General features: G+C 38.1%; 1 protein-coding gene across 1 annotated transcript in view; it reads right to left on the bottom strand.

Annotated features, from left to right (window-relative positions):
• Positions 1-13,035, bottom strand: part of arhgap10 (Rho GTPase activating protein 10) — a 117,355-nt gene that overhangs the window by 103,235 nt on the left and 1,085 nt on the right. The gene's annotated exons all lie outside the window — the stretch shown is intronic.

The following is a 13,035-nucleotide window of genomic DNA, read 5'->3' as shown; positions in this document are numbered from 1 at the left end:
ATAACTGGATCACAAACATACTGTATAACGCAGACCAGATCTGGAACGTCTTAGGTGCTCAGATCGGACTAATAGAACATTAAACTACAAGACACCATGTGTTTCGTCACAGGCCTGTTCGTGGTGTTCTGCGGCTTCCTGAGTTATCAGTATCGCACTCACTAATGTCGCAATAATGCTCTGCATGGTCATTATGAGCTGCATGATGTCACCTTGCAAACTGCCCTCTCACCACCTCACCTCTCTCGTCTCAGCACTTGGTGGTTTGCTAATGGACGGGTGTGGCGGCTCTCCGGATTTACATAGAACAAATTAAAACAAGTCGAACTGTGCTAAACATTTGCATGAGGTCGAGATTCGCTTCCATCATTTCTAAAAACGGTCTTAACTAAAAACAAAAAAAAGAGGATGTTGCGTCATTTTCAGCTTGCTAATCTCAAGCATAACAAGACCATTCCGACTTTCTGACCATGTGCTTCTTGCTTTGTTATTTTTTTTCTTCTGGACCAGAGGTTAAAAATTCCTAAGACTTGAGGAAGGAAGTCGGAAAACAAGTTGACCCACGAGTTGTAAGGCGTTCAAGTCAAACTGGGACTTTTGATTGTGCAGAATAACAAAATACAGTCTTGAGAGTGAGTGCACTTCCAGGGTCCAGGTTCGATTCCTGTCTTTGTGTGGACAGAGTGTGCATGTTCTCCCCGTGCTTGGTGGGTTTCCTTCGGGTACTCCGGTTGTACGTTATGTATGTGTGCCCTGCGATGGATTGGCTCCTTGTTCAAGAAGTACCCTGCCTTGTGCCCTAAGTCTCTTGGGATACGTTCCAGGTCCCAGTGACCCTGAACACATGATAAAGCGGTATAGACGATAAATGAGTCCTGAGAGTGAAAACTCCCTTTATTTCTGTATATAATCCCCTGCTACACTAATGCACTTACCCCAGTGTTTCACTAGTGCTTGGACACCATCAAGGTAGAAGGTTTTCTCAGTACGCCCGAGCCATGATCAGACTGCCTATCTGACCCACGTCCGAATCACTGGCCTCCTAGGAACTCCCATAATGGCCCTAACATATAGAAATGGCTTGGAGTAAGGTCAGGACTGTATGGAGGATGTGGCAATAACTCCCAGTAATCATTTCTCAGTACTCCAACTGGTGTAAGGAAACTGATAAAGTATATATGGGTGATTCACTTGAAAGAGGCCCAGAATATTCAGTAATAACTCTCGCTAGGATGAAGCATTCTGACCAAGACACTGGAATTCCCCTGAGCTGGACCAATGACGTAGACGCCAGACAGCCATCGCGCCATTTACCCATTTACCGATACATTCAAGGAACATTGAAATGTCTCACCCTGTATATGGATCAAAGGTGATCAGTCACACAATGACATTATACCATCATGTTGTTGCGTTTGCTGCAAAACTCTTCCCCAGAAACAACTTCTTTATACATATTTTCGGGCTAACATTTAGAAAAACATTTGTTTGTATTACTCGCAGAAGTGTTTCCCATAAGTCCACTTGTCAACCTTTATTTCTCCTTGGCTTCTTGAACCGAGTTGTGCGTCAGGGTTTTGCTGTAAAGCTCAGCACTCCTTATCTGCTCTCTTTATCAAAACTCAGCAGATTTTTTTTCGCCAAACACTCAGCCTGCAGCAGGAAACTGATCCGGCGTGAGGGACGGTAAGCAGCATCAAGCTGGTTGAACTTCAACTAAACGCCTTTTTTACCGCTCGCTAACTGTAATAAAAGAAACTCGCTCACCCTAACCCTAGAGCGACGTCCAGGAGAGCACGCCCAGGTTACGTGAGCCATCCTGCTGCTGATCACGTTACAAAATAATCTGCCTTGTCACATGATCGTACTGCTCCGTGATCTTGGAGTTTGCACTATTGTGATCTCTGTAGAACGTCTCAGTCCTCATTTTAGGGTTTGGAAAAGCGTGATCATACGTATTTGACTAGAATCCGATTTAATATGAACGAATCACATGAACGGTCACGTAGATTGAAAAACAAAATAAATGACACACTAGCTGAGCACTTTAAATTCCTCCACCCAGTTTGGACCAGAAAGAGACGCTTTTCTCAAACCCGGGCAAGTGAACCAATCGCGATCTCTTCAAATCAGGTCGATTTGGTTCTTTGGAAGTATCGCAAATCCCGTCCCACCTGTGCGCTCCATGGTTCCAATTCAAGTTTTCTTTAATGTCATTTTGTTTCATGGGTTTTATTGGCTATTGATGTGTTCCACTAGTGACAGGAGTCGGTAAATGTTCCATAATCGATCATAGGTTTAAGAAAATCAAATCAATCGATGATTGATTAATAACTGGGTTAACTGCACAGTACTTCTTGTATATTTCCTAAACATCAATCCCATTACCATTCACTATCACAACACCCACAGCACATGGCACACGTGTGCATCGCATAAGCATCAAGATTCTCCTTTATTGGTGGTTAATTGGTACCACTTTTTCTAATCTTAATTTCTTTTTACTCCAGGAAACTTTTATAAACATCTTGTATCACCGTCAGAGCCATCATCTGCCATTTGAGACAGATTAATAAAGAGATCATCATCAATCCCAATACAGCAGCCAGTTCACATATTATACAACATACAGTACAAGCAATGATGTATAGAGGAATATTCATATTAATACTAATAATACAACTTAACCAATACTTTGCCCTGGTTTGACCTAAAAGTTAAAACTCAAAATCTTGCAAAATGTAAGTATTTTGTAAGTTCTTTACAGGAAAAGCAAACCGCTAAAGCTTTAATATACTTAGGTGATTTATGAACCTTTAAACTATTCAAGTTTCCCTAAATAGGCTGATTTGATAACAACTGAACAACAAAAGATCAATAAAACAATAAGAATAATGGATTTAATCGCGCAGCTCTACTAGCTCTGAGCTATGAACTGCGACCCGCCCAAAACTGAAACCCAGCGTGCATGGACTCCTCGTCCTGCCGTCACGAGTCAGGTGTTTAGTTTCTCGTTGTTTTTTCATTTCATTTATTTTCCTTGGCTGTACTTTAGCCTCCGCTTCGTTGCCAATCCTAAATGAAAGCAGAGCATTTGAAATGCGGCTCCTACGATGCTGTACCGCCAGAGCAACATCGCGCAGATCCTCACGCTTACACTTTAATTAGAGAGGATTTCCACAGAGATCTGAAAGGCAACAGCTTATAAAGTCCATCTGCTAGGAGCCGCTCGGATCATCCTCGCAATCATGGACATGTTTTGTTTATTTATGTTTTTATTTTTTTTTAATTCAAGGAGAACAATTTAATCAAAATTTTTTATTAGTTTTTTATTAATATAAGGAGTCTCGTGACTATTAAATCTCTTCCAATATTAAAGTTAATATTAAAGCAGACAGATAGATAGATTATATTAAGTATTATGTTAATCTACAGTAGTTTACAGAGAGATCTTATTTGAATTTTTTTTATTTAAATGTAATCTTTTCATTAAAGTTTTAATAACATTTACAAACATTGCATGAACCTGATCACATCTCAAATTTGTGTTTACTGTTCAAAAAGTTTTAAGTATTAAATCTACCTTTTTTTTAATTCATTTTAAATAAAGCACCAAATACATGTTTTACAGTTGTTTTTTTCCATTATGATTATTACTGACAATTGTAATTGAATTATAAAAGTTAGTTACAGAAAAGTATTTATTTCTAAATTCTAAATCTTGATGTAAAACTGTGACTTTTCAACATTAACTTTAAAAAAAATTTTTCCCTTGTCACGGTTATTTTTCTAAAACACAATGTGACTGCGGCAGATTGATTGATTAATTGATTTGTCTTAAATCTACTGATCTGATCAATATACCAGCGATCGAGTAAATGTGATGTTTATCCTTACAATACACCCCTTATAAATAAATTAATCAATCAGACCTCCTGAAACCTTGACACAACATCGTAGCATTGGTTTGTAGTTGGTTCGTAGACTTCGTAGATGGTTGACGCTTCTTTCTCTTTCCTTCTTCTTCTCTTCCTCTTCGATGGAACAAATCCATTAAAAAGTCTAAGTCCAACCCTGCAAACGAAACTGCTAAATGCTTCACGCTAATAGATACGACACCGTGTCAGCAGTCACCTCGCGGTACCATATTATCGCGATGCCTGGTGCTAATTTGATTAAAATTGCGATTCTTTCTGATTATCACATTTTTAAATATCATGATTTTACAAATATACTGATTCAATATTACATTTTCACACAATTTTATAAAAAAAAACAATTATTTAATGGTTATTAAATGTAGTCTGTTCCTTATAAGATTAGTTTTTTTCCTTTTAAAGCCAAGTGCGGCGTTTAAAAGCTTTAAAAACAAAAGTTTAACATTTAACTGAGCATCACGCATCTCCATCCTCCGCCATAATTATTATTATTATTTTTATTTATTTTTTCCCCCAATTTTCTCCCTAATTTAGGCGTGTCCGTTTCCTCCCCGTCACTAGGGGGCTCCCACATTAAGGCTACTACTACCACTCAATTGGGAGCGCCGAAGACCAAGACGGTTTCCTCTGCGCCACGTGACGTCAGCCGACCGCATCTTTTTTTGAACTGCTCGCTCAATCACTGTTGGTGGCGACGTAACACACTCAGATGACAGCGTTATCCGCTCCTCCTGCTTGCGTGAGCTCACAGACGCCCCTATTGGCTGTAGAGCCGTGGTCAATGTGGGAGCACTAAGTACCTCTCATCCCTCCCCCCTGAGAGAGCTCGGCCAATCAGCTCTCTCTAGACCTCCGGCTGCGAGAGGTTACAGCATCACCCGGGAATCGAACTCACGATCTCCAGATGATAGGGCGAGCACTTTACCACTGCGCCACTCTGAGGCCTAAAATTATTATTTCTAATAATGATTCAAACTTGGCTAATCATTCACTCCTACCACACAGAAATGAAAACGTGTGAACACCTCCACAGTGCGCGAGTGTGTGAGTCTTGTCACATGGGAACGCGGGACTTCTAGACTAGACTAATTAGCGCTCGTGGTGTTTTGAGACGTGTGTAATGAGTGGGTTTAAGACTAATTCGCTCACAGGTTTGGCGAAAAAGGCAGATCGGGGGATTTTAACGCGCACATTTTTTCCATAATGTAACGCTATAAAAATCCGTTTCTGTTGGAGCGTCAGCGTCGCTTGGTACAGAATCAGTTTTATCTAAGGCTGATCGGCTGATGACCGGACACGGCCAAACAAACTGAAAACCGAGTGGCCAAATCAACGCTACGAGGACTAGCGAGAAAGAATTTCAATCCGAGACCATTCTGTAAAGTCTCTCATAAACGTTTGAAGAAGGTGAGGAAAGGGGTGTAACTGGGGGAGAATTCAGAATCGGCTTCTTCAAGTCCTGAGCTGAGACAACTCAGGATAACATTAGCCATGCACGACAGGGGAACAGTAAGATGAAATATCAGGAAACATTGTCCTAAACAACGCTCAACAACATCTGCTTGAGTCCGTTCCAAACGGAGCCGCCGCGAGTGGAACTCAAACCTGAATCAACCGCGAGCTACTAGCCGAGCGCTTTGTTTAATAACGTCTCATGTCTTCGTTAATGATGTGCAGACAACATTGCGGTCCACTATAAACATGAGAAAGCCAGAAACGTCACCGCGGCCCGAAGCATCCCTGTGGATGGAACGCAGCGCAGAGCGTCAGACGCAAACAAGCCGCGTTATCCTTCCCTTTCTGTCATCCTGAACTGATGGATTTGTATGACTTTGTTAAACACTACAAGCTAAAGTAATTAACCGGTTTCTCACTTCTCGAGTGTGTACATTTGCCTCGTAACTCAGGAAGCTTTGTGGTTAAACTCACACACACCACATCGCTGTAAAAATCAGGAAGCATGACAGTGTGCAGCGAGTCAGCGATGGTCATCTGGTGTTGAGTTAAGACACCGAGTTAAAGAGATAACAGCGAGATCAGAAAAACACACACTGCTGATATAGCCAGAATTATTGGCACCCTTGGTGAAAAGGTTAAAAGATGAAAAAAAAAACATTTTGTTTTTAACTTTTTATACCCATGACAAGCATTTTTAGTAGAGATGCAGTGATGACTTCATTTAGGCAAATTTCAATTTTAGACTTTAGTAACTTTTCTATAATGGAAAAAATAACTACAATAAATTTACAATAAATAAATTTAAATACTTAAAAAAATTAATATAGTCTCCTGGACTTTACATGAAAATAGAAACAAGCGAGTGTAATAAAGTTACCAGAAGAACTCTGGCTTATTCTCCAGCACACTCAGTAAAACCTACCAGCTGTTTTACTTATAAAACTGCACAAAGTTGTATCTGACACTACAGATTATTTCCAAGCGAAAAATTTTCATACCAAATTTTGACCATGTTTGTATTACTATAATTTGGTAAACTTTTTTTAATGTAGAAATGCTTTCGATGGCATATTTGTTTATTGCTTTTGCACAGTACTGTAAGTAAACAGCTGGTAGGTTTTACTGAGCGTGCTGGAGAATAAGCCAGAGTTCTTCTGGTAACTTTGTCAAACTCGCTTGTTTCAATTTTCGTGCAAAACCAGGGAACCTTTTTTTTATTTCCATCTGAAAACTGATCTCTCATGTAATATGGTGCTTTCTATACAGGAAAGCAAAAATTATTGATTTTCAAGATATTATATTTCTATTTTTATTTATATTTATATTTCAAGAATTATATTTCAAGATACAAGTTTGGAAATATTAAATGATTTTATATACCATAATGCAGACAAGATAAACATACATACCATTTGTACTAAATTTAAAGTTAATACAGTGCCTGAGACTTTTGTACAGTACTGTATATACTTACATACATAAGTTATATATTACACTCACCTCTGACTATAGTGACCGCAGCTTTAAAAAATGCTAGAGTTATTCCTAGTATGACTTTTTATATTATAGAGTTTATGTTAAAAGTTGCTACCTTTCCTTAACTTGTGTAAAAATCCATTATTTAAGATTAAAACAGGACTTTTTTTCTTTAAAAAAAAAGTTGTTTAGACGTGTACATTCCTGCATGATCTCTTGTGGGTTTTTTCCCACCTAATACACCTTAAAAAAAAAATAATCATGTTTCCACATGTGTTAACCGGTAAATTATTCCGGTTCATTTTACGTAAAAAACAGTACTCTGCAAAAGTCTTTAGTACAAATTTCGTTTTATGTTTATTATGTCTGCATTATTATTATGCACAAAAATCATTCACTGTTTCCTAATAGCTTAAAAAATGTAAGAATACACAGAAATTACAGAGGAATATTTGCATGCATATAAACAAAGCAACACACCCACATCTGACTAGCGTGAACGCGGATTTAAAACTTGCTAAAGTTATCCCTAGTACGACTTTTCAACAGCTCGGATTATTCATATTGTTTTGCCGGAAGAAACAGCAGTGTATTCTGTCCTGCGCTGCTTATTCAGCATTTACGGTACCTCGACCGTCTCCTGTGAGCAATCACATCGTCTCTTAATCAGATAAAGCCAGTTAATCAGTTAAAGTTTGACAGCATGGATATGTGCTTCCACTTGACCATGAAGATGGTCCTGGCAGATGCACACAGCTGTTCTCTGATTGTCTGACTGCAATCGCTCAACAGTTCAGGACTGACATTCCCAAACCTGATCAATAATAACTTAAACGTAACTCTCTCCTGTTCTACTGAACGTCCAGCCTCCTAACACACAGCATGACTTCAGATCAACCCCTGCTAGATGAGGATGGGTTCTCAGGGAGTTTATTCTTCACCACCGTCGCCCTCGGGTTACTCATCAGGGACGATCTGATCATTCTAGTTCATACTTATTTACTCTTTTCAAACTCATTTCAATATGTTTTTTATTCTGTAAAGCCCCTCTGCCATAATGAGCATTGTTGAAAACGTTATGTAAATCGGACTGAAATTGACACGACGATTTTTGAAAGGTGAGAATGATAAGCCGTCTCCTACATGGTGAAAAAATCGTCTTTTATATTATTATAGGGCTTGCATTAAAATGTTCAGTTCTTTGAATGGTGGCTGATGTTAACAAATCTACCATACAGTCTTTTATTAATTAACCACCAATATACCATACAGATTAATAAACTGCTTTATCTTGATCAGATAATTCATAATCTCGCTACAGCCCTGTGTGTGTGTGTGTGCATGTGTGTGTTTTGAAGTGACTTAAAGATTCTTTGTAGAACAGATGCCTAATCAGATCCTTTTTATTTTGTAAGTTAAGAACCTTTATCCATTAAATCATTCTCTTTAGCCGTGAAAGCAAACTGTACTTAAGACATATCTTATTCCCAACACCAGACTGCTTCCTCTCCTTCAGTAAACATCTCTACGTCCTTTCTCTAAACCTCACCATGTTAACCTTAAATACATCTTCAGCCAGGCCATGCCAAAAAAAAAAAAAACCACACATTTTCAGCTTTGCACACACACACACACACACACACACACTCACACACACATGCACGCATTCCTCCAAAACCTCTGGACCCAAAAAAGGTCTTAAACCCCAAAGCCATGAAAGACGTAGATGTGTGTATTTTTAGCCAGGCTGCAAAGCTGCGATTTTTCAAGGAAAAAAAAACAAACAGTTTCGTGTTCCTGAATTACATCATAATTCTTTACAGGTGGAGAAGGCCGTTAAAGTGACGGTCAGGACCACAACCAGACGGTCAGGACCTTCACCTGTTTCAGAGCTTCCGAGTTAAACCATTAAGCTCTGTAACACGACACCTCCGAGTCAACTCCTCATGTGAGCTGATGACTTGTGTGTGTATGCGCGTGTGTTGACAAGAACGTCTGGAATGACGCCGCGGTCATGAGCAAGCACGAAGCTTTTAAACTCATCTTATGTATCGTGCTTACTGAGAATGTGACGTCACGAAAGCGTATTTAGGGTTATGTTTAAGTTTGAAAAAAAAAAAAAAAGGGTCAGTTACAGGTTCAACATCGTGACACGTGACATGTTTACGTGCTCGGAGCGAGCGACGTGACACAAGTATCATATCACAATCTAATTCATAATCCGTAATGTGTAGAGGGCGACATATACAGTACAGTACTAGGCAAAAGTCTTTAGTACAAATGTTGTAATATATGTTTATTATGTCTGCATTAATATTATGCACAAAATAATTCACTGTTTCCAAACATAGCTTAAAAGTTTATGAATAAATATACAGTATTTACAAAAGAATATTTGCATAAATGTAAACAAAGCAACACATTACATGACACATAAAACAAAACATTTAAACATTTAAACGGGCTCCTGGGTTTTGCATGAAAATCGAAAGGAGCAAGTGTGACAAAGTTACCAGAAAAACTCTCCTCACGCTCAGTAAAAGCTAAACCTAAAATCTGAAAACTTGGAAACTTTGTCACATTCCCTCCTTTCTGTTTTCATGCAAAACCCAGGAGACTACATTAGGGTCCTTTGTTTCATGCGCCATTTTTTTTTTTTTGTATGTTCGGAAATATTGAATGATTTTGTACATAGTAATGCAGACATGATAAACATATATAACAAAATTTGTACTACAGATAATATGTTGCCTATAATACTTATATTAGTACTGTACATAATCTTGTAATTTTTTGCTCTACAAAAATAACTATGTGGAAGTTTTAACTGTTTACCGTGATTACAACCACTATTGCTGTAGTACATGAAAACGTTAAGAGATGTCTGTTTAGATATTATTTAGTTGATATTCCAAGTTGAAATTTTATGAAAATAGTTTATATGTACAAAACTAAATATAATTGTAGTGGCAGAGTTTTTTTTTATTATTATTATTTTTTGAACTGGTACAAATTAAAAGTATCCAAAAGTTTTGGATGCATCAGTCTAAATGTCCCTGCACAAATACCCTTTTTTTTTTGTTAAAAAAAAAAAAGGTCTAGTAAAAAATGATGGTGTAATAGGTTAACAAATAATATAAAAGAATTTGTAATTGTTATTATAGGAGGGGGAAAAAACCAAAGACACACCCATCAGAAACCTTTCATGAAAGAGTGTCATACATTCTAACATCTATAAATATATCCTATTAACCTCATGATCACTTCCTGCGATATGCTGTAGTCTGTATGTACTGTATGATGTGAGTTTTGGTTTAAAGGGTTGAATTATTTTAATTGAAACACAATATAAAAAAAACATACGCTAAAAAGGTTTGCACAAAAAAGAAATGGTAAATTACTTACAAAATACCAGCAAGCATGTTGAGAGGAAAAAATATATAAATAAAAGGGAAAAAAAGAAAGAAAAATATATTATTTGTTTTAGGTGTATATAAATAAATAAAATTAAATATTTATATATAATTTTTATTTTAGGGGTTGAATTTCCTGTGCCAGTAATTGCCTTGAATGTTCTACAAAGACACAAACACCAAGGAATTTTTAAGAAGTTCTAGAAGAGGCACAGAGGCAAATTACTGTAACAATTACGCCTAAGGGCAGGAAGGTATTTTTATTACATCATACACAGTAAATCATTACAGAACAAGAAAATTTTTATATTAGATATTTAGATTTTAAAAGTTTAGAAAAACTAAAGGTATCATATTTCCTTATGACCTCGCTCGTCATCATCTAGATTATGGAATTAAATAATGGAATTATTTATTGTAAAGACACAGTGACTGAAATGAGCGAGCAATATAGTGTTTCATTATGACCAAATACTGTAGTATATTAGGGCAAATTATTTTCTGCCTCTTGTGCAGTGAGATATTTCATTCATCAATTTTTCTGCGGCTAAATGCCGGAAGCGTTCTAGCTTTTCCAGCGAAGGTTCTTGACGTGCGAATTAGACCCCAAAGCCGTAAGCAGAGTTTGGTGATTTAACTTGCAAATATCTGAATATATTTTGATGTTTCAAATGATTGCCCCTTGTGGTTTCTCAAATGAAAAGGAATTGCAAGGAAGTTGACACTCTGCACTTTACTTTAGTCAATTTATAACTAAGTTTATGCAATAATCCCATAAAAAGATCTCAGATCTCAGAAAAGCATGGTGACGTAATGTATCACGAGACTGATATTACAGTATCATACATCCATAATCATCATCATCTTCATCATCCTAAGGGCTACACTCCACGGGACACAATTATGACTTAAACACTTACTGTAAATGTGCTTGCAATTGTTGGAATTCTGGTGACTCGTGACACTGATTGGGAAAATGACCAAAATCTAAAAGATTTCCCATAATCCTACACTACAGCAAATCAAGGTTGCCAGATACAGTAGGTGAGGTTAACGCCAAGGTTTGGATCGAGTCTATATGTGGTATTATTTATAATAAGGCTATGACCACCAGGATTGTGTTTAAAGCCGGATATTCGAAGTTCATTCTAGGTTATGACAAACACAGAGAAAGTGTTAGTGCAGAGAAGATCTAATCTACTCTAAAGATGAAAAAGAGGAATTAGTAAATGTAGCATCCTTATCAGACGATGACAAACAAGCGTAGCCACATTAGATAAGTATTGCACACCAAAGTGAACATGTTTCCAATGTCAAACCTCAATCTCCCTTCTTCTGTCCTAAACCTCTCGGGTATTGTTGCGTGTCACAAAAATGACATCTTTCAAACCTATTATTAATTACATCCTATGTCCAATGACTTTGATAAGCATTTGTCTCATGAGCTGCCACTGGGTCAGGAAGCATCTTACAGACATCGTGCATTAACTGTGGAGACCCAAAAACTGCCTGGTTATGAATCTAAACTGCTGTTCAGGATCAGGGTAGTGATGCAGATTTGGAAACCACCTAGCACTTAAAAACACGCAGCTAGATAGCTAGATTGATCACAAAGGGGGAATTTGGGGGATGAAAAGAAAAAGTCCATGACATAATCAGAGCTCAGAAGTGCACTCAGGACGTTACAAAAGAACTTGTAAAGCCAGGTCAACAACCAATCACAGTGTTTCCTGCTTGGAGCAGCATAAACACAGGCAACATTCAAGAAACCTGCTCTTTACATTTTTCCTGGAGTATGGATAATTCCATTAACAACAATATCGCAACCATCTGCGATGATGCACTGATGACCATAGAAACAAACAATGAAAAAAAACTCAAAATGGCATGAACACACACCTGATTCACTAAGGATATGTTCACATTACCAGACACATTGTTCCATTGATCAGATTTGGATTTCATGACATTCATAATTATTAGTGACTTTAATCTGATGCTAAAGTGGACACGTCAATACGTCTTTGCTTATGTTATCTGGGTTAAAGCATGTTTTTGATCAAATTTTGGTAAAAACATTCCTGGGGTTTTGCTCTGGATGACGGCAAGCAGTTATTCAGCTGGATTTGTTGAGGTCCAGAAAACAGAGACAGGCATGCTCAGCTACTGCATCTATGAAATCCCTTCACTGCCGGTGCGGACTGATGATGTCATCCATGTGCAGGGGCAAAAAGTCAGATGAATTCCAAACTGCACGTTCACATTCGATTCACGTGACCACATATCGGACATACTGCATATATGATCATACAAAAGTGACTTAGGAAAACATTAGATGTGTGTGTTTATATAGCTCCCAAAAATCTGATCCGTTTTACATTAGGGTACTCACTCACTCACTCACTCACTCACTCATCCTGTATTCAAGATCGTAAGGGGGGCTGGAGCCTATCTCAGAAGACTTAGTGCACGACCCTGGATGGGGTGCAAATCCATTGTAGGGTACACACACATATACACACACTACAGACAATTTGGGAGCGCCAATTAGCCTGCAGGTCTAAGCAGCGAGAGAACCAAGCAGGGAGAGAACACCTAAACTCTACACACACAGACCCCGAGGAGAGGATCGAACCTGAAGCCAGACCCCGGAGGTTCAAGGCGGCGGTGCTAACCACTAAGCCACCCACTTTAGAGTAGAAAAACAGATATGAATCACTTCAGGCTCGTAATGTGAACGTAACCCGAGT

The sequence above is a fragment of the Clarias gariepinus genome, chromosome 8 (assembly GCF_024256425.1).
Source record: "Clarias gariepinus isolate MV-2021 ecotype Netherlands chromosome 8, CGAR_prim_01v2, whole genome shotgun sequence".
Lineage (NCBI taxonomy): Eukaryota > Metazoa > Chordata > Actinopteri > Siluriformes > Clariidae > Clarias > Clarias gariepinus.
Note: the sequence above shows the minus strand (reverse complement) of the source record. Positions and strands in the feature narration are given on the sequence as shown.